Below are 20,286 nucleotides of genomic sequence, written 5' to 3'. Positions count from 1 at the left end.
ATAGTCACCAGAATGGAGGTGTGCAGACAGCAAGGGACCAATGAACAGCTACCAAAAGAGAAGAATGTCCACACCTTTATCTCAGCGGTTCTGCCAGGCGTCTGTGGCCGCTCCGATCCTTCCCTGACGTGGTCTCACCCAAGATGGCGGCTCCTGGAGCAGCCGAGCATCCCGGACTAGAAAGCAATAGATTTCTTGCTTCTGTCACAAATTCCCCCACCTGTGAGCCTTCCAATCTTCTAAGTATTCCTTTATATGTGATTCAGAGTTCTGGGACCATCCCCTGAGCCTGCTTGGTCGGGTATTCTGTGTTGTTGTTGGCGGAGCTCTTTACTGCACGTCCACCCGATCCGCCATCTTGTTTGTTCTCCTCCCAAATGGTATTTTATATTTTTCTTGACTTCTGCTTGTCTGGAATTCATCTGAGAAAAACAAAAACAAAACAAAACAAAACAAAACACATGATCTTGGCTCTTTCTTATACTTACTTAGGCAACATTTATCTTATGCTAGAATTATTGTTGTTGTTGTGTCGGTTCAGCTCTGAGGAGCTGCTGGTGGGTTTGAACTGCTGACCTTGTGATTAGCAGTCCACTTCTTCTCCTACAGCAGTACAGAAGGACACACTATACTGGACTAAAACCTACTAAGCGTTGAAATGTACCAGAGGCTTCAAAAAGTTGGTGGAAACATTTCCTGACTTTTTTTTTTTCAGGCTGAGTTCACTTTTATTTCTCTTTTATCAAAGTCTCTTATGTGGTTGTCACAGCTGGAGCCTGGGTCCTAGCATGCAGACTCTGGTGTGGGTCTTCACAAGGCGATCAGTGAACTCCTGGTAGGGAGACTTTGTGAACATAGTCTCTTTCCAGAGGTCAGTGGTGAGATAGCTGTAGGTCTTGGAGATGGCATCAAAGGTGGCCTTGGCAAAGTTGCCCAGGGTGGCAGTGCAGCCCCTGGCCGAGGTGTAACAATCATCAATACCAGCCATCAGCAGCAGCTTCTTGGGCACAGGGGCTGAGACAATGTCAGTGCCTGTGGGCACAGGGATGAGACGCACCAGGACAGAGCCGCAGGAGAGGTCACCTTGCAAGGAACTGTGTGGGGTTTACCAATTTTGTTCCCCCAGTAGCCTCGCCGTATGGGGATGATGGACAACTTGGCCAAGATGATGGCCCCGCTAATGGCTGTGGCCACCTCCTTGGAACACTTGACGCCTAGGCCGACACGACCATTGTAGCCCCCAATAGCAACAAACACCTTGACCTAGTCGGCTGGCCAGCGCGCATCTGTTTCTGCACAGGCATGATCTTCAAAACCTCGTCCTTGAGGGACATTCCCAGAAAGAATCAATGATTTCAGACTCCTGGATAGGCAGGGAGAAAATGTCAATCTCCTCCAGGGACTTGATCTTCATGTCCTTGACCTGACCACCCAGCTTGGTAACAGGGAACCACTCTTTGTCCTAGGTTTTGCCTCCGTGAGCACCACGGCCTGGGTCACAGCCCCTATCACGTCCACGACCCCGGCCTCGCAGACCACTGCGGAAGCCTCCGCGGAAGACGCCGCTGGCTCCCCCTCTTGGGACCCCGGGCTCCCAGGCACCAGAGTCAGCCGCTATTTGGTGTTTTCTTGGAGAAGATGCTTTATAATTGAATTTTTTCCACCAACTTTTTGAAGCCCCCTTATGTTGTTGTTGGGCTACTCAGGAGGCAAACATAGGGTCTGAGGAAACAGGATTCTTTGACATTCAAACCAGTTGATATTTAAAGCGCGTCAAAGTGAATTCAAAATGATCTTCCTCAGAAGAGCAAATGTGTCCTGGGGAAATTCAGAATTTCTAAATGACATGTTATTTATTACCAAACGCATGACACAAGGTAAGCCCTAAATATAAAAATAACCAGGTGCCCCAGCTTTACAATGACCAGTAACGAAAAAGCTGTCAGTAGCTTCTGCCTCTATACCTGGTTTAGTAGAACTTTACGAAGATAGTAAATTTGGCGATTTAGTATACATGACAATTACACTCCAGATGCTAAGAAGCAAGACAAACAGAAATCAATACCCTCCAACGTGCACCGGAATTTTGTCAGCCTCCAACTATGATCTTGCTTGCCGGAGAAAATGAAGGAGTAATTGCCATTCCCGGTTTGGGTGTTGAAGAGCAGACACATAATTCCAATGGAGAAGAGATGTCATCCCAAATGAAACATGCAAAATTCGGCCACGTCTGATGAATAGTTGAAGCCTGGTAGCAGAAATTCTTGCTGTTTTCTGGACTAGATGTTTAGCAGATGGGAAACCAATGAAGTACCACAAAGTACAAATAAGAGTCAGGCTTTATAAAAGACTATGCTCACTTTGATGTCTGAGATAAGATAGTTCCACTTTATGATTTCCCTGCTATGCAAGTCTGTGCTTGGGTTTTGTCATAAAATAAACCTTAAAGATATTTTCAAAGCATATTTGTAGTCAAGTACAGACTGGAGGTTGACTATCTCAAGACTATAATCAGATCTTGCTTTGATAATGAATAATGTACAAAATGGCATTATAGAAACAGGGAACAGGATTGACCCAAGTCCCTTCTCCATCTGCCCACTTTGCAGATGAGGAAACTGAGGTTCAGAAAACTTGAGTAGAATGCTGGACTCTGCCACCAGCTGTTGTTGTTGTTGTTGTTGTTAGGTTCCATTGAATCAATACCATCTCATAGTGACCATGTGCACAACAGAATGAAACACTGCCCAGTACTGGGTCAACCTCACAATTGTCGCCACACTTGAGTCCACTGGTGCTGCCACGTGACCAATCCATCCCGCTGGGAGTCTTCCTCTTTTTCCCTGATGCTTCACCTTACCAAACATGATATTCTTCTCAAGAGACTGGTCCCTCTTGATAATATGTCCAAAGTATGAGAGATGTAGTTTGGACATCCTGGTCTCCAAATAGCACTCTGGCTACATTTCTTCCAACACAGACCTGTTGGGTTCTGTTGGCAGCCCATGGTACTTTCAATATTCTCCTCCAATGCCATAATTCAATTGCATCAATTCTTCTATAATCTTCCATATTAAATGTCCAGCTTTCACATGCATGTTGTTGTTGTTAGGTGCCATCGACGAGTCAGTACCCACCCATAGTGACCCTATGCAGAGCAGAATGAAACACTGCCCGATCCTGGGCCAACCTCACTATTGTTGCCACACTTGAGTCCATCGATGCTGCCACTTGGCCAATCCATCTTGTTGGGGATCTTCCTCTTTTCCTCTGACCCTCCACTTTACCAAACATCATAACCTTTTCCAGAGACTGCTCCCTCCTGACAATATGCTCAAAGTATGAGAGACAAAGTTTGGTCATCTTGGCTTCGAAGGAGCACTCTGGCTGTACTTCCAAAACACATCTATTGGTTCTTTTGGCAACCCACAGCACTTTCAATATTCTCCTCCAACACCATAACTCAAAGACAAGAATTCTTCTGTGGTCTTCCTTATTCAATGTCCAGCTTTTGCATGCATATGAGGTTATTGAAAATACCTTGGCTTGAGTCAGGTGCACCTTAGTCCTCAAGCTGATATCTTTGCTCTTCAACACTTTTAAAAAGGTCTTGTGCAGCAGATTTACTTAATGCAATATGTCATTTGATCTCTTGACTGCTGCTTTCATGAGTGATGATGGTTAATCCAAGAAGAATGAAGTCCTTGACAACTTCAATCTTTTCTCCATTGATAAGAATGTTGTTTATTCGTCCAGTGGTGAGGATTTTTATTTTCTTTACATTACGATGTAATCCATACTGAAGGCTGTGCTCTTTCATCTTCATCAGTAAACGTTTTAAGTCCTCTTCACTTTCAGAAAGCAATATTGTATTATCTGCATATCACAGTTTGTTAATGAGTCTTCCTCCAATCCTGATGCCACATGTTTCTTCATAGAACCTAGCTTCTCAGATGATTTGTTCAGCATACAGGTTGAATAAGTATGGTGCAAGAATACATCCTTGTTGCACACCTTTCTTAATTTTAAGCCATTCAGTGTTCCCATGTTCTGTTCAAACAACTGCCTCTTAGTCCAGGTACAGATTTCTCATGAGCACAATTAAGTGTTCCGGAACACTCATACTTCACAATGCTGTCCATAGCTTGTCATAATCTACACAATGAAAAGCCTTTGTGTAGTCAATAAAGCACAGGTAATCATCTTTTTGATATTCTATTTTCAACCAAAATCCATCAGACATCAGCAATGATATCCCTCCTTCCATGGCCTCTTCTGAATCCAGCTTGAACCTCTGGAAGTTCTCTGTCAGTGTAGAATTGTTCCATAGGGTTTCTGAAAATCTTTATAGGAGCAGGTAGTTTCCTATTTCCCCCACAGAGCAGCTGATGGGTTTGAATCACAAAGTTTGCAGTTATCAGTCCAATGCTTAACCTACTGGGCCAACATGTTTCTTAACCATCAACAGATGCAAGGATTAACAAAACATACATATGCACAATGGAATATTATGCTGCTATCAAGAGAAAGGAATCCCGGTGTGGCACTATGGACTAATGGGCTGGACTGCAAAGTGGGTTTGAACCATAAGGTCAGAGGTTCAAGGTAACCAGTCACTCTCTGGAAAACCTATACAGGGTCACTATGGGTCAGAACCTACTCAACAGCATTTAACAACAACAATAATCAAGATAAATGAAGCCCTAATGTTTGCCACAACCTGATGAACCTGGAAAAAATTATGCTGAGTGAAAAAATTCAATCACAAAAAGACAGATACTATATGATCTTGTTAATATGAAGTATTCTAGTTTTTTTTTTTTGGGGGGGGGGGCAGGGAAGGCGTGTACATAAAAGCACTCAGGAATATATAATCATTTAAATAACCAAAGGGCGCATTCTGCAAGCCTGCCTCTTGGCTGCCAGCACTCAGCCTTTCTCTTTCCGTGAGTCTAGAGTCCTCAGCTGCTCCCCCTCTCCATGTCCTCATCTCTGCCTCCATCTCTGGTGTTGCTGCTATTCTATGGATAGGGTCCCACATTCTGCTCGTGCTCTTCTCCCTTGGTGGTCTTAGGGTTCTCTGTTCCTGGACTGTAAGATTAACTACTCTGCCCTTTTGGTTACCAAACTTCTACCTTTATAGTTGCAGTTGCAATTAGTCATGATAACAATTACTCACTATTGAATCATAAGAATCTCATCCCATCTCTTTTCACCAGGCCCATCTAGACAAAATGAAAACTATTCGGTGGTGTTTCTACCTTCCCCCGCATACTCTGAAAGTTTTCAAGTTTCTTGAAAACTTGTAAACCAGTCACTTTGTGCCTTTATCATCCCTTCATTTTAGGTAGCCATGTCTAAGTTGCCCATCCCTATTAATCCTGTATACAGAAGGGATAGGATCTATACTTGATGTGAAGACTCCTTCCCTCTCAGTTTGTATTTTGAGATACTACATCCATAAGTATAGATCAAGTTCACCAAATTATAGCAATTCACACTTGTTTCCTTTATCAAAAAAATTTTTTTTTTGTTTTTTATCTTCTTTTAGTCGAGTTCTGATCATCAAACCATTGAGGCTATGTCAAATGGGTACTATCTGCAATTGTGGGCATTCTTGTGCATCTACCCTTAGTTCATATAAGCTGGATGCTTCACTCTCAGCTCTTGCCCTCTGTGGCTATGTACTTGCTCATGGGCCCCAGGTCTCATCACACTTCAGACCAACCAGCCTGAAGGCTGTAGTTCTTAATCTTCATCAGTAAGCATTTCAAATCCTCTTTGTTTCCATTAAGCAAGGTTTCCATTTGTAGATTATAGATTGTTGGTGTGGCTTCCTGATTCTGACCCTGTATTCTTCTTCACATAATCCATAGTCTTAGTTTATTTGCTCAGCATACAGACTGAAGAATTATATTAAGGGATAAAACCCTAGCACATACCTTTTCTGATTTCAAACCATTCACTATCCCCTTGTTCTGTTCGAAAGACTTTTCCTTAGTCTATGCATGATTCCTCATGTTCTGTAAGATCCATTCTTTGCAATATTATCCATAGTTTGTTATGATCCTCAGAGTAATACATTTGCATACTCAGTAAAGCAAATATAAATTCTCGATTTATTAACCAAAACCTATCTGGCATCAGCAATAAAATCCCTCATTCCAAGTCCCCTTCTGAATCTAGCCTGAATTTCTGGTATGTACATGTCATTTTCTGGGGCCATGTTGGAATTAACTTGGAGGTGAAATTAATGACATTGTTAAATGATTTCTTCATGCAACTGGGTCATCTTTCTTTGGAATGAGCCCAACTATAGATGTCTTCCAATCAGTTGGCTAAGTAGCTATCTTACATTTTCTTGGCATAGTTGAGTGATTGCTTTCCAGGACAGCATCAGTTTGTTGAAACATTTCAATTTCTATTATGACAATTCCTGGAGCCTTGTTTCACCAATACCTGCAGTGCAGATTAGACTTGTTTCTTCAATATCAACAGTTCTTGACCATATGGTACCCTCTTGAAATGACCAAGCATCAAACAATTCTTTTTGGTACAGTGGCTTTGTATATTCTTTCAATCTTCTTTTGATGTTTCCTGAGTCTTTCAATCTTTTCCCTATAGAATCCTTCAATATTGTAACTCAAATCTTGACTTTTTACTTCAGTGCTTTCAGCTTGAGAAATGTGGAGCATGCTCAAAATGGCCATATTCAAAATGTCCAATACCTGTTGCAACAACAATTTCTTTTAGAAAGATCAACATGAGGCTAGTCCCTGTGATCTGTGGGTTAAAGACATCCAAATATCTGAATTCATAATTAGTGATATCAGCTTACTGTTATTGTTGTTAGGTACCTTCAAGAGAGTTTTGATTCACAGTTACCCTATGCATAACAGAATGAAACATTGTGCAGTCCTGCACAATCCACACAATCATTACATTCAGTCCAATCCATATCCTTGGAGGTCTTCTTTTTCACTGACCCTCTACTTTAATAAGTATCTTGTCTTTCTCCATGGACTGGTTCCTCTTATATCTGTTATGTCTGAAGTATGGGAGACAAGGTTAGAGAATCATCCTGGCTTCTAAGGGGCATTCTGGCTGTACTTCTTTCAACACAGATTTGTTTGTTCTCCTGGCATTTCATGGTTCTTTTAATATTGTTCTCTAATATCATAACTCAAATGCCTTAATTTTTCTAAGGTCTTTTTTATTAAGTGTCCAACTTTCACATGCATCTGAGGTGAATGAAAATATAATGGCTTGTGTCAGGTGCACCTTAGTCATCAGACTGACACCTTTGCTCTTGAAGAGTTTATAAAGGTCTCAGGCAGAATATTTGCCTAGTGCAATTCAGCATTTAATTTCTTGACTGCTGCATCTCTGAGTGTTGATAATGCATACAAACAAAATGCAGTCTTTGACAGCTTCGATCTTTTCTCCATTTGTCATGATGGTGTTTATTGGTGCAGTGGTGAGGAGTTTTGCTTTCTTTACATTCTTTACCCATACTGAAGGCTGTGATCTCTGTTTTTCATCAGTAAATATTTTAAGCCCCTCTCAATTTCAGCAAGCAAGGTTGTATCGTTTGCATTTCAGTTTGTTAATTAGTCTTTCTCCGATCTTGATGTTATGCTTTCTTAATATAATCCAGCTTCTCAGCAGATATTTGTTCAGTGTACAGTTTGAATAAGTATGGATATATATATATATACCCTGATGGCACACCTTTACTGAGTTTGTACTATTCTGATCAAATGATTGCCTCTTGGTCTATGTATACTTTCCTCATGAACACAAGTAAGTGTTCTGGAAAATCCATTGTTTACAATGAAATCCATTTTCTCATCTGAATCTGGCTTGAACTTCAGACAGTTCCCTGTGAATGTACTGTTTCAGCAGTTTTGAATTAAAATAGTTGTTTTTGTGTGCTGTTGAGTAGGTTCTGACCCATAGAAACCCTGTACAGGGTTTCTGAGTTGTGGCTGATGAGTTTGAACCACCAACTTTGCAGTCAAATGTTTATCCTATGGTGCCACACCAGGATTCCCGAATTAACATTAGCAAAATTTTATTTGCAAGTGATATTAATAATATTGTCAGATATAGGCAAGCTTGATTAATCAAACATAGGAGTCCACACCCCACTCAGATCAACAAAAATTTATGCTCATGCTAGAGTTTCAAGTTTTTGTAATCGCAATGACCTCTGTTAAATTCACAGCTGAATCATGTTAGTCTATCAGCATCTTCTCCCACCTTCTCTCACCTAGACCTGCCAAGAAAAGAGTCATTTGGTTGGAGTAACAAAGACTAAGGCTAGAAGAGACATATTGAATAATTCACTACACCCCAGGCCATTCCTGTCTCTTCTAGCTATTGTCCCTTTCATATATGAAGGATTGACTTCCCCTCCTCATCTAACACAGTCATTAACAATTTGTCCTTCACTGTGTCACAGAGTCCTAAGGGTGAGGACACTCAGGTATCAGTCATTCAGGTCTGCTGATCTGGTCAACTTCTTGAAAATTTTTTCTCATCTTTACCCTTCCTAATTTCTTGAAAATTTTAACTGATAGAAGATTACTTCTTTACTATGAATATCTCCCAATATACCAGAAATATGCTAGATCCTCCCACAACCCCGCATAACCCATTTAGTCATTTTATCTTCAGCTATTATTTCTCATTCCGTTTGCTTGTCATTTATTTTTACCCAAACTTTACCACCTTGGGAAAGGATATCAGATTCTGCTACTGTGCCAGTCTAGATTGCTGGTAGCAACTAGTCTAGTAAGTGCTTCACTCTCAGTCAACTCCCATTCACGTTGGGTAGGATGACATAATACAAGACAAGTGGGCTATCTTGACCACTAGGAAATATGGTACTATTCACAGTCATCTCCAATTTTTCAAGATGGTGGGAAGATACAGTCTATCCCATCAGGCCCTTGGTAATTCTGCCATACAGGTTCAAGGGTATAGTTAAAGTGTCTTGTTGAGGGGTCACCTCTGCTTCTTTTACTTGAAGATTCATCTGGTTAGGAAGGATCAAGTTAAGTTGGTGTGGAGAAGAATGGCACAGTTGCACCAGCATTCTTTCCTACTTTTCCTCAGAAGCCCCTCTGGAAACATAGAAATCTATCCAGTGGTGGCCCTTCCTTTGTAGCCCCCATTTTGAGCAAGAGTCTACATTCATGAAGTTGTGTAAGCCTGCCCTCCATGCCTTAATCTCCACCTGTTTCAAATAAATATGTCCATTGCCCATTCCAATTTTCCATCAAACCATTACTCTGAGGCTGGTATGCAACAAGCCATGCCTATGTCCACTTAATATGATATTTCTTGACTTACTGCTGAACTGTGTGCATTGTAAAGTGTATTCCTTCATCTGAGGGAATACAGCTTGATGACCCAAACTGTACAGTATCTTTTGATGTAAGCCATAATGGCATTTTTAGCATCTACAGCAATTACAGGATACAAAAAGCCCAGTAGAGAGTAAGTATCTACTCCTGTGAAGACCCATTGGAGTCTTCTGGTGTTTGTGATGATATTGGTCCAATATAATCCACTTGCCAACTATGTACAGCCCCTCCTCCCCTCCCCACTGCAGAATTAGCCCCATAGCTATCTGCAACTTCTGTCTTTCTTGCTAGGAGACAGAGCAATCCTTGTTATCATTTTGTGCCTCAGAGAGTGCAAGAGAGATGCATATAGATTCATTCTATCTCTGAATTGCTGCATCATCCTCATGCCCACTCATCTCATGGGCACAATTTCCAGCCACCTGAAAGGGTCATACCAACATGTCTACTTCATGAATCTAATCACCTTGTGACCCAGGAAAGGGTTTCTTCTTATGGGCATCATCATATCCTATTCTGATATGCCCTATGAATTCACAGAGTGCTTTCCATAGGTCTTTGCTCCATTCAGATGTACCTTTAATAGTCCAGTTTTCTATTGCCCATTTACCTCATCATATAGCTATTGCCCATCAATCAGTAAAAATCCAAAGATATTTGTTCTCATCATTGTCCAATTCTTTTACCACAGCTAGGAAGAGCGCATGCAGTTCAGCCCATTTAACTGACCTGTTCCTACCTTCTTCAATCAAAGACTTTTAATCTGCTGGTCTTAATGTAATTGCTTTTGCTTGTTTTTAAATACCATGTGTTGTCCATGTACCTTGGAACTGCCATAGATAAACCAAGCAGCCTTTTGGTCAGCAGAAAGTTGTTCATAGGGTACTTCATGTGGCCATGGGCTATGGCAACTTTTCAGGTTGTTCAAGGATAGGACCTATGGGATCAGAGGCTGCCTGATCATGGATATCATTGATACTTCCTTGCATTCTACAAGTAACTTGTTCTTATATGAACTTTCTCCATTTTATCGTAGAACTATTTTGCACACCATCTTCCTTGAATGTTTCTCCAACGTCACCCAATACATTATGAGTATCTGAGGTTTCATTGTGATTTTATACATGTCTGTTGTTGAGACCATATCACTCAATGCCCCAAAGCACACAAGTAGTTGCCTTACAAATGGCAACTGGAATGTTGTAGCATGGGAAAACTTTTTAGTCTAGAATTCTAATGGTCTTCATAAGACAGAGTTTTCAAGTTTTTGTTATAAACTCCAGTCTACATAAGCACCTGAGGCAGACAACTCCAAAATCATGTCTGAATATGAATCATAATAACCTAAAATCAAAGAAAGGTACACGTCTGTAGCTCAGATATGCCTGCTGTTGCTCAGGACCCCATTCAAACACAGTTTTCTTATGAGTGGTTTTATGGATGGGAGCCAGCAATATTCTCAGATATGAAATTGTGTCCTCTAAAATCCAAACAAACCAATCAAACAAACATTGAAACTCCTGCTTAATTGTAACAATAAGTAGTGACAGCAAGTAATTTTTGTTGCCTATAGAATGTCACAGATAGCTCTGGCCCAAATTATTCCCAAGAATTTAATCACTTGGGCAAGACCTCGGATTTTTGCTGGATTAATTAGCCATCCTTTATTGGTCATATGAGCCACCACTGCTTTAAAATCTGCCTTCTCTTAGTCTTCCACATTTGATATTAACATAATATCATCAATGTAATGTATCATTTCATTTGAGACCTGCAGCAAGTCCAAGTCTCTTCTAACCATAATACTATGACAGTAAGTTGGTGAATTCAAATAACACTGAAAGTGTATTGAGATCCTTCCACGTGAAAGCAAACTATGCTTAGCTCTTTTCTGAGATTAGGACAGAGAAAGGGGCATTTGCAAGGTCAATCACTGAGTACCAGTCTCATTTAGCCTGCTGTGTTTTCTGCACCATCAATACCACATCTATGACAGGTGCAGCCATAGGTGGCACTACTTTAGGCCTCTGTAATCTACTGTCGATCTCCATGATACATCTGCCTTTTACATGGACTGTACAGGACTGCTATATAGATAATTGGATGACACTTCAGCCTTTAGCATGCAGCCTTTAGCATGTCTTTAATTAAAGTAGTAATCTCTTTTAGTCCACCAGGTATGCTATACTGCTTTAAATTAACAATCTGAGTGAGTTTGGGCAATCTTAATGGTTCACATTTAGCATTTCCAATCAATATTGGCCTAAGGGCAAACTTACAAGGCTTCCATTTTACAATATCAATTAGAAGGGGTGCTTCCCAATTAGACATAATATCCATATCAATAATACATTCAGGTAAGGGAGATGCAACTACTTCATACAAGATCTGTTCAAATCTTCCAATTCTCCTCCAAACTTTTATCACTGCATCCTCCTATCTCCTGAGTCTAACCTTAAGTTCATTCCAAAGTTTATTGGAAGGTTTGGAGATTACAGTACATTGGGTACCTATGCCAGGAGCCCAAGGGTCCCACTCCCAGGTCATTTTACCCACACATGTACCTATTGCCTTGGGTCCCCCACTGGAAACTGGGCCAAAATATCCTAAACACCTTGCTAATCTTTATCTCCTTCAAGTAGCTGAGCCTCTGCTTCAGATAGTCCCATCTTTGAATTCCTATCATTAAATTCCTCCCAGCTGAGGTGAATGGAATGAATCTGTCTAGGTCTCATTTACACTGGGAGAATAGCTAGAGTTGTAAGTTTTCACAATCACAGGGACCACAAAAGTCTGGTAGTGCTTTACCAAAATCTTCGCCTCTGCCCCATCAGTGTCTGCTATACCCATCCCATTTCTCAGTAACCACCTAAATAAATGTCTTTTACCTGCTAGGGTAAGTTCTTTCCCAATTGTCTCTTCCCATGCTCCTGTGAATGACCCTTATGTTTCTTGCATCTGTAAAACCCATGTGGGGAAGCTGTGACACCAAATCTGATACAACTTTTGGGCTTGTTGCTTTGTTTTACAGTAGAAAGTTTACATGCGGTGTCCAGACAGAAGGGGCTTCATTGATTACTATGCCTGGCATGATCAATGAAAAGGGCATTCCATCATCAAGCCATTCCAGCTTTGCTTCCATAAGCAACACATCAGCTTCCTTTGGAGTCTTCCATTGAATATTTAGAGAAGGAGACAGGGTAGCTTCTCTTCTCAGGGAAAATAGATCTTACTGCACATTTGATCCAGTGCATCAAACTAGCCATCTCCTCTGGGTTAGCTTTTTGTGTAGGTAGATCTCACATTACCAGTCATGATTGTTTCATAGTGAATTGGGAGTTGTGCATCAACCAAGTCATGATCTTCCATTCTGCAGTATCCAAAAGTCAAGTCACTGTCCCTATATTAATCATTCTCACAATCCATGTTAGTAATGCTTCCTCAGGAAGCTGACAATGCTTATCTACAAACTGAAATGATTTCTTTTGCAGTATAGACTTTGTTTTCAACAGTTTCTTGGTTCCCTTTCTCTTCTACCTTTTTGGTGACCATCAGTCATTAGGATATTTTCTGTCATTCTAAACCAATGTTTCTTTTCTCAATGGAGATTGAGACAACTGGTCTTAGTTTTGATTGAACCAGATCTGGGTTTGCTTCAGTGCTATGATCAGCTGCTGCAATGTTTTTCATTGTCATTCCAGCTACTGCTGGTAACAAAAACCAAGGAATTGTATGTCTCCCCCTTTCCTTGTTATTCTATTTCCATATGTAACCAAATCGTGAATTCATCAAGAGTTAAATTCACATCTACTAACTCTGTATCCCAGAAATAGCTTTTGTCTTGTGTAAGTCATTGCAACATAGCAGTTGCCTTAAGTAATTTTATTATTATTATATTCAGAAACCTAAGGCTTCTCATTCTTTTATCCTCTTTTCCCCAAAACCACATATTTCAGTGACTCAGTGCCATTACAGAGATCCTCCCCCCCATTTTGGCACCAAATAAAACAATCATTTATTTTAGAAAGATCAGCAAAAGTCTGATCCTTATGAAGTGGAGGTTAAAGACATCCCAAATGTCCAATTCTTGAAGTGGTATGTTGTTGTTGTTATTACAACTCCATAATTCCTGATATAAAAAATTACTTCCTTTCCTATTCTTTCTTCCCAATGTACCAGGGTTATGAAATTCACTGCAACATCTCACAGACTCATGGGCCTTCCAGGAACTGGCTCACATGTTTTCAGAGGCTGGCAAGTTCCAAATCTGCAATCAGATGTTAGTGTGCAGAATCCTCTCCACTCACACAGAATCAGGCTGTCGACTCATAAAGCTATGGAAAATGGCGAGTCAGGTCAGGATGCTGGTGCAAATCCCAAGAACCAAAGGTCAGATGAAGGCGAACTTGATTAATCAAGCAGAGGGGTGCACAACCCATTCATATCAACAAGATGATTCATTTGATATCCATACTAGAGTTTCACGTTTTCACAATCACAATGAACTCTGTTAACATCCACAACTTAATCATGCCATTCTATAAGTGTCTGCTCCCATCTTCTCTCACCCAGGCCCTTCAGGATAAGAGTGATTTGGTGAAAGTTATACAGACATAGTCTAGAAGAGACATGGTAAATAATACACCACAGAACACATGCTCATTTCAGTTCACTAATGCCTAGGGTATCATTCTTTATGTGTTCTGTTTGATGTTTGATGATTTAATGTTCCTGGATTCATGCTTTGTACATTCCATGTTTTGTTTATTAATGGGTGTTTGCAGCTGTTTCCTTTCATTTTGAATTGTGCTTCACCAGAAAATGAAGGAGTGAAAAGCTTTACTCCTAGAAGCATGATTACAGAAAGCAAAAAGATTGTCTTCAGCCTATAACTGATTGGGATACCTAAAAGGGGTTCTAGAACTTGCCCAGTGAAAGGGGCGTCTTGTAGACCCTTTGTAGTGTATGGATCCTAGATGGAATCCTGGGTCCCATCCAGAATCTTCTGAGATTGGGCATTCCCACTTGAAAGGACAAGCAGAACAGCCTGGAACAGCATATATTTCTTGAAAGAAAGGCCAGAAGGAAAAATCAAAAACAAAAATGGCAGTCTGATTGGCTACTACAAGAATAGGCAAGTTGTTTTCCAGAGATCCATCAAGGCAAGCAATCAAATCCCTTTGGGACAAACTTCTTTCCAAGACTGAAACTCAAAGGGAACACATGAGCAGGTACGTATGATTGCTGGTGACCATGCTGGGCTACTGCTGAGTGGAAGAGGGAGAAAGGCAACAATGAAGATATGGACTGAGTTTGACCACATCCCATAAACTTCTGTCGACCTGGAGATGAGTGAGAGAAGAGGAAGGGCTGGTTGATCTGAAGTGTGGTGAGACCTGGGGACTCCTGAGCTCATGGACAAGGACATAGCGACGGAGGGCTGGAGTTGAGAGTGAAGCATTCAGCTGATATGATGTGAGGGGAGATGCACAAAAATGCCCAAACTTGTAGATAGTATCCCTTCAAGCTACCTTTGATGGCTTGATGATCAGAACTTGACTAGAGGAAGATTTAAAAAAAAGTTTTTGATAAAGGAAACAAATGTAAATTGCTACTATTTGATGAACTTGACCTATACTTATGGATGTAGTAGCTCAGAATACCAACTGAGAGGGGAGGAGTCTGCACATCAAGTATCAGTTTTATCCCTTCTGTATACAAGGTTTATAGGGACAGACAACTTAGACATTGGCTACCTAAAATGGGGGGAGAGTTATAAAGGCATGAAGTGATTGGCTTACAAGTTTTCAAGAGGGAGTTTGGTTTCAAGGTATGTGGGGGAAGGTAGAAACCTCACTGAATAGTTTTCACCTTGTCTAGATTGGCCTGGTGAAAAGAAATGGGATAAGATTCTAATGATTCAATAGTGAATACTTGTTATCATGACTAATTGTGAGTGTCACAACTGTAAATGTATAAGTTTTGCAATAAAAAAGAGGGAGTCATTAACATTACAGTTCAGGAACAGAGGACTCTAAGACCATCAAGGAAGAAGAGCATGAGCAGAATGTGGGACCCTATCCAGAGAAGCAGCGACACCAGAGATGGAGGCAGAGATGAGGACCTGGAGAGATAGAGCAGCTGAGGACTCTTGTTGTTGTTGTTGTCAGGTGCCATCTAGTAGGAACCGACTCATAGCAACCCCATGCACAGCAGAACGAAGCAATGTCCAATCCTGGGCCAACCCCACCACCGCTGCCACACTTAATGCCTTCAATGATGCCACCTGGCTGATCCATCTCGTTGGGGGTCTTCCTCTTTTTCTCTGACCCTCCATCTTACCCAGCATGACATCCTTCTCCAGAGACTGTTCTCTCCTGACAATATGTCCAAAGTATGAGAGACGAAGTTTAGCCATCTTGGCCTCCAAGGAGCACTCTGGCTGCACTTCTTCCAAAACAGATCTGTTGTTCTTTTAGCAGTCCATGGCACTTTTAGTATTCTCCTCCAACACCATAACTCAAAGGCATCAATTCTTCTACAGTCTTCCTTATTCACTGTCCAGCTTTTGCATTCATATGAGGTTATTGAAAATACCATGGCTTGGGTCAGGCACACCTTAGTCCTCAGAAAGGCTGTGTGCTGGCAGCCAGGAGGCAGGATTGCAGAATGTGCCTTTTGATTGTTTAAATGATTATATAATCCTGAGTGTTTTTGTGTACATCCTCTCCCCACCAAAAACATAAACAAAAACGAGGGAATAGAAGCAAATACTATTGAATGATGATGCATGGAGTGGATTGTAATCATTGCAATGAAAAGATGAATGTAAAACCTATGTCCTCCCATGTAAGCTATCACTCAATTCACAATAAAAATTTAAAAATAAAACCCATTAACAGTATGAATGGGCACACAGTGAAAACTGATAGAATCTCTCCCATGCAAACCCAATTCCACTTCCTAGACTTAACATTATCAGTAATTTATGGAATTTTGCAATAAATACATATACATATTCCTGTATAGAGCAACTGAGTATGTCTGTGTTTCTCAGAAGAGAAGGGTAATTATTTAATTTCTACTTTGTCTATAAACAGTTGATATTTTTAGATTTTATGCAAAAATGTCATTTAAAATCCATTTCTGTATTCTGTACAATACCTCTTCTTTTCCTGTGAAGGAGTTTTCTGCTTCTATTTTAACAATTCAAAAAGGGCTTATTGAGACAAGATCATATTCTGATGCAACTTAGAAAGGAACACCATTCCACCCATCACTAGTGATTTTCCTTTTACCCTGTAGTTTTGCCCTCCTTATTGCGCTGATGAGTAAGCCTGAAGAAAGGTCTAGAAGCCTGTGGGTAAGAAACGGGCCCTCTTCACTGGGAATGGGGGGGGGGGGAGGGACATCACCCTTCCCTGTTTCTGCTGGCTGGTCACTTTCCCTCATAAGAGATGTCCTGAAGTAAACTGTGCACAAGTGAACAATTACTTGTTGTTTTCGTTTAACAATAAACAGCTTCTTCCAACCACCTTCCTCCCACCCCCCAAAAAAAAGCTTTCCTCCTTCCACACCATTAAGACCAGCTATGCTGTCAGGGGTTAGCTTTCCTCAATTGCATTTTGAGCACTTTCTAACTTGATCTGCTCATCCTCAGGCACTATGTTTCCTTGTGATTTGCCATCTAGTGCCTATTGTAGGAATCCACCATGCTGCCCTTTGGAACTATATCCACTTCTATTTATAAAGTTTACCTACCAATTATACAGCTATTAAAAACAACAATGACATTATGTGCACTGTGACAGTTAAGGTTTTATGTCATCTTACTGGGCATAGAGGTTTGGCACTTGAGATGTCGTTGTTCCCATGATAAGATTTAGTATAATGCAATTAGCTCTAATTAGGTAATTAGGTAAGGTGGAACATCAGAGAAAAAGAGGAAGACCCCCAATGAGATGGATTGGCCAAGTGGCAACATCGATGGACTCAGGCGTGGCAACAGTAGTGAGGTTGTCTCTGGATAGGGCAGTGTTTCATTCTGCTGTGCGTAAAGTTGTTATGAGTCGGTACCAACTTGATGGGACCTAACAACAAGAACAATTAGCTCTAGGTGATGGCAGCTATAAGCAGTCAATCAACTGAAATGAAATTTCTTTGGAGTGTGGCCTTCTTCTAATATGTGGAACACTTAAGCAAAGCTTGCTTGCTTTATGAGATTTTGGGAGCTTGCTTCTGGATCATTCTTCTACTCTGGCTTTTTAGACTTGAGCCATTTGCCTGCTTTATTACCTGCTGATCCTGGGAGTTGTCAGCAACCTGCCTTCTTATCTGCCAGACCTGCTTACCTGCCTGTCTGCCTGTCATCTGACCTAGCAAACTTGGTTTGTAAGCTCTGAAGCTACAGGAGTCAGAAACCTTCAGCCTAACATATGACCAACAGGTTTTGGACTGACAACCTCTCCAACTACATGAGCCATAGCCTTGATGATAAAGCTCTCTTTATATATATGGGGGTCCTGGTGCGGTATTGCAAAATAAGCACTTTACTGATAACCACAAGATCATCAGTTCAAACCCACCAGCTTCTCCTTAGAAACCCTACACAGGGTTACTGTGTCATAACTGACTCATTAGAACTTAATAACAACAACTTTATATATACATATATAAGTGTCACTGGTTTCCCTTCTCTAGAGAACCCAGCTTGAAACATGCACAGACAGATTATAGCCAAAGATACTTGCTCCAGTCTTACAATAGGGCAAAAATGTAAAAATGTATCATCATGTTTGTGGCCAGGAGGCAGGCTTTAAGAATGTGCCCTTTGGTTGTTTAAATGATTATATATTCCTGAGTGTTTTCATCTATACAGGGAATAGAAGCAAATGTTTTTGAATGATGATGCATAGAGGAGATTATAATCATTGCAATGAAATGATGAGTATAAAACCGATGTTCTCCCATGTAAACTATCACTCAATTCACAATAAAAGTAAAAAAAAAAAAATTACATTCAATGAGTAAAATAATTATAATTAATAAAATCAAATGATACATAGCTTACAATATTGAATTTATAAAATTAAGAATAATGTGGGAGACCCTGATTGTAACTAGTTGAAAAAACGTTTTCATTAAATTGATGTTTTTGTTGCTATTAAGTGCAGTTGAGTTGGTTCTGATTCATCGAACATCTTTATAGGGTTTCTGAGGAGCAGCTGTTGGGTTTAAAGCATGGACCTTGAGGTTAGCAGCCCAGTGCTTATCCTACAGTGTCACACCAGGAGTCCTTTCAAGAAACAGAGCAGGACTTATTAGGAATCCACAATTAAAAATAATGACCCTTCACCTAAACTACACACCCTATATATGATAGACTCAAAAAGGATGTGGGACTTAAAATTAAAACCTAAAATGAGAATGCTTTCGGGTAAAAATAGCAAAGAGCTCTGAGATTGGACATCAGGAAAACCCATCCAAAGATATTGCATCAAAATTAATTTTTTTTGTCCTGCAAAAGATTCTGTAAAGGGATGAAAAAACAACTCCAAATTAAGAGAGTATCTTTTCAAGGCAAATATGTGACAAAGGACTTGTATCTAGAATTTACAAAAGACTACCATAATTAAACAGGCTAAAAAGAAAGAATCCACTTAGAACTTGGGCAAAAGACACAAACCAACATGTCACCAAAGAGGACATGGAGATAGAAACAAAAGACATTGAAAGATGTTAAACAACAGTAGTCATTAGGGAAATGCCAATTAAACCCTCCATGAGTATCACTACACACCTGTCGGAAACACTGGGGAGATAGTGACCACCCTAAATGCTGCTGAGGGTGCAGGGAAACTGGCTCACTCAGACTGCTGCAGAGAATACAAAATGGCACTGACATTTGGAAAATTGGCAGCAGTTTAAAATATATATGTATGCCAAATGATTTTCTGAGTGGTAGTACCATAAGACCCGGAAATCACATGTTTATGCACTTATCCTGGAAATGAAGACTTACACCCACACAAAATCTGGTATAGAATTGTTCATGGCACCTTTATCTGTAATATCCAACATCTGGAAAAAAGCAAGTGTGTTTCAATACATGGGTGATTACATTGTGGAATATTACAACCATTGAATATCAAATTCCACTTCATAGTGACCCTATAAGACCAAGCAGAACTGTCCCATAGGATATTCAAGGTGGCCATCGTTAGGGAAGCAGACCATCTCATCTGTCTTCTATGGGGCAGGTGGTGATGGATTCCCAGTAGATCATCAGGATATCTTCCATGGAATAGTACTCATCAGGACAAAAGGACAGATTTGTTGTTGTTGTTATGTGCCATGGAGTCGGTTCTGACTCATAGCAACCCTGTACAGGGTTTCCAAGGTTGTAAATCTTTACTGGATCACAGAAGTCTATTGAATGTTGTAGGGCTTAGCTCACCGCTTCATTGCTGTTTTTCCCTCACTTCCCCTTTTCGGTGTTGAGCGTGGTCACCAACCACAGCGTGTATTCCCATTGAGTCTTAGTCTTGGAAGGGGGTTTGCACTGAGGGGACTTGACCACTTGCCTTGATGTTTCCTGGGCAAGCAAGTTGCTTGTTCTTGTAATAACAGTCGGTCTGCCTATGTTGTTTTATATTTTTCCTGTAGGTCTTTCTTTCAAGAAACATCTTCTGTTCTTCTAGCCATTGCAGGTTGGTATGCTTGTCCTTTCAAGTGGGAATTTTCCATCACTGGAGATCTGGATGTGGTTCAGGTTTCCACCTTATGTATTGCAGAGGCTCCGCAGGAAGCCTCCTTTATTGGGCACGTTGTAGCCCCATTTTAGGTATTCCAATCAGTTATAGGCAGAAGATGGACTTACAAGCTTTCTATGGTGATGCTTTACGCTATTCCTTTC

At 40.6% G+C, this 20,286-nt stretch overlaps 1 pseudogene; it reads right to left on the bottom strand.

Annotated features, from left to right (window-relative positions):
* Positions 1–752: 752 nt before the first annotated feature.
* Positions 753–20,286, bottom strand: part of LOC102815688 — a 60,895-nt pseudogene continuing 41,361 nt past the window's right edge.

The sequence above is a fragment of the Chrysochloris asiatica genome, unplaced genomic scaffold, assembly GCF_000296735.1.
Source record: "Chrysochloris asiatica unplaced genomic scaffold, ChrAsi1.0 scaffold00345, whole genome shotgun sequence".
NCBI lineage: Eukaryota > Metazoa > Chordata > Mammalia > Afrosoricida > Chrysochloridae > Chrysochloris > Chrysochloris asiatica.
Note: the sequence above shows the minus strand (reverse complement) of the source record. Positions and strands in the feature narration are given on the sequence as shown.